We start from the raw sequence: 2,626 nt of genomic DNA, 5'->3' as shown, positions 1-2,626 counted from the left end.
GGCTTAAAATATCAGTCGCGTTTGATTGCATTATGGCATTCCCAATAAGCGGAATTTCTCAGCAAATCGCATCCAATTTGGACTGATAGATTCATAACTGGGGCCTCCAGGGGGGTTTTAAGTTTTCCATTCGAAGAGTATTGGGGTAATTTTTTCACGTAGGAGAAAGCCGAACATCAGGCTAACTCTATACAACCACCCAAATACCTTTTCAAAATTCTGAAATGTTTCTTGGGTCTAACTTTTTGTTTGTAGATTCATTTGTAATTACCACTTTGGTCTTTTAAATAATAAATGTAAAAGAGCACTTAATTTATTAAAGTGCATTTCTGGTAAAAAAGGGGGAGCTGATAGACAGTCTTTGCTAATGGTATATAAAGCCTGATTAGGTCTAAAGTAGATATGGGTAAAATGGGTGTATGGTTCGGCATCGAGAACAGTTTGAAAGGATTGGATGCTGTGCAGAATGCTTGTTTGCGTTGTGCTTGGACCCCTGAAGTGTACTCGGATCGAGCGTCTTGAGGTGGAGTCAGGAAGTACCTCCCCTCCGACTTAGACGGGGCCCAGTTAGCTTTGAGCTATGCCGCAAAGGTGGCTCGAGACCCGACCCCAAATGGCAATAGTGGCATTAGGCCTTTGCCACGAACTCCACGACCTCGTCGAGAAAGTCGGTATAGATCTCTCTACCATCGATACCCTGGTTCAGTCAAATATAGCGCCATGGGAAACCCCCAATTTTTCTATCATGGAAGCCTGGCTTCCTCAGCCAAGGCCATGGCGCCGGAGGTGGAGGTACGCCAGAGGTTCAGAGAGATCCTTGTTAAACATCTCCCTTTTTTTCATTTATATACCGACGGCTCCAAGACAGATGAGGGGTGGGGTGCGGGTATGGTCGACTGAATGTGAACAAAAGTTCAGACTGCGAATCATACATCGATCTTTCTTGCTGAACTTTTTGCCATTGATAAAGCTATTGATTTTGCACTATCGACGACCCACGATAGAATAGTAATTTTCTCAGATTCCTTAAGTTCACTTAAAGCCATTAAATCATTAGAAACCACCAAAAATGAACTTCTGGGAAATATCATTTGTAAGCTACATGGTCCCAAATTTAAATCAATCAACTAATAGGGTACCAGGCCACTCGGGTATCCTGGCAATGAGCGGGCTGACAAATTACCCGGGGTCAAATGATGATTTGGCCCTTTTAGCATAGTCCGTACGATCTCAGGGTTTTGTGTCCCTTATAAAAGCAAAAATCCATCTCCTGGGCAAAGTGAGTGGACCAGCCTCCAACTCAAAACAAAATAAATCCTGAAATAAGCCGGGGGGGACAGCCCACAGAAAAGAAAGAAGGGAGGAGGTGGTGTTGGCCCGCCTTAGGGTCAACGCCACAAAATTGACACACCTCACTCCCTACATTGAGAAGAACTTTCCTCCACGGTGCCCCCAATGCAACACCAACCTTACCATACATCACCTTCTAATAGTCTGCAATAAATTCACAAACAATAGAAATCAACTTCAAATTTTTTTCAGATTTAAAAATATAGACTTCACTTTATCAAATATACTATCAGATGATGAAAGAATCATCAGAAAAGTAATCACTTTTTTAAGGAGACAAAACTTATGACCTTATCTAGATTGACAGAATAAATAGGATCCATTGGCTTAATAACCTTGGCCACATCCTGTTGATAGCAAGAAATCCAACAAAAGAAAAGAAGAAGCTTTCGGCTTTTGGCAAGATCAAAAAGGGATATCGTTTATCACTTAATATCTGATACGATCCATGTGGGATTACGATATAAACTGATATTGGAATATGGCGAAAGTGCTAGGGCTTGCTCACTTGCGCGGATCGGCCCGGTATTGCAGTACCTCCGGGATTGGTCCACTCCTCCGGGAGGATAACAACTAATTACATTTATTAATACGCATTTACAAAGTTGGACACTAGTTCCTCTCTTAACAACTGGCATTCAATAGCTTCAGGAGAATAGTGACGCTTAACAGTTAAATCCCATCGTTGTCGAACAATATTGGTAAGTTACAACACTTTCTGCAAATAACACACGAAAGTAAAATGATTTCTGAGAACTGGCTACTTACTGCAGTAAGTCCTAGATTGATCCAATCTCTCCGGGAAAATATTAACAAATAAAACATATTAACTATGAACATATATTATATCATAGGTAAGGCTACGATTATATTTAGCTACAGACGTGTAAAAGACCAGTGCCTTCCCACTCTATGTGACACCTCAGCCTTCACAAACTTCTAAGCCCATCAGATCGTGTAATTTAGTAGCCAATTTTTATGAATGTAAATGCTCTCCATTACGAAGACTATGAGCAGTAAAGGGGAGTGAGGCTGCTATAAGTAATTGCTATAATCTTCGTTTATGATTATGTATCCTACCTGGATTTACAATCTTGTAGTATTATGTACTAAAACGCAATTTATAGTAATGCTCTACTTTACATATTACTATATCTTACTATAGTACCTTATGGTATACATAACTAGGATTCGTGCCCTTCATTAATTGCGATTACCCCTTAATTCCTGACTTTGGCGTTACCGTTACATGAAGTAACAAAGGAAATCGAGTATA

General features: G+C 40.4%; 1 pseudogene; it reads left to right on the top strand.

Annotated features, from left to right (window-relative positions):
* The first annotated feature begins 1,733 nt into the window (after positions 1-1,733).
* On the top strand, positions 1,734-1,909 carry LOC119571058 (annotated as a pseudogene).
* The last annotated feature ends 717 nt before the right edge of the window (positions 1,910-2,626 follow it).

This window comes from Penaeus monodon, unplaced genomic scaffold, assembly GCF_015228065.2.
Source record: "Penaeus monodon isolate SGIC_2016 unplaced genomic scaffold, NSTDA_Pmon_1 PmonScaffold_4958, whole genome shotgun sequence".
Lineage (NCBI taxonomy): Eukaryota > Metazoa > Arthropoda > Malacostraca > Decapoda > Penaeidae > Penaeus > Penaeus monodon.
The sequence above is the reverse complement of the archived record's forward strand: the minus strand, read 5'-3'. Positions and strand labels throughout refer to the sequence as shown.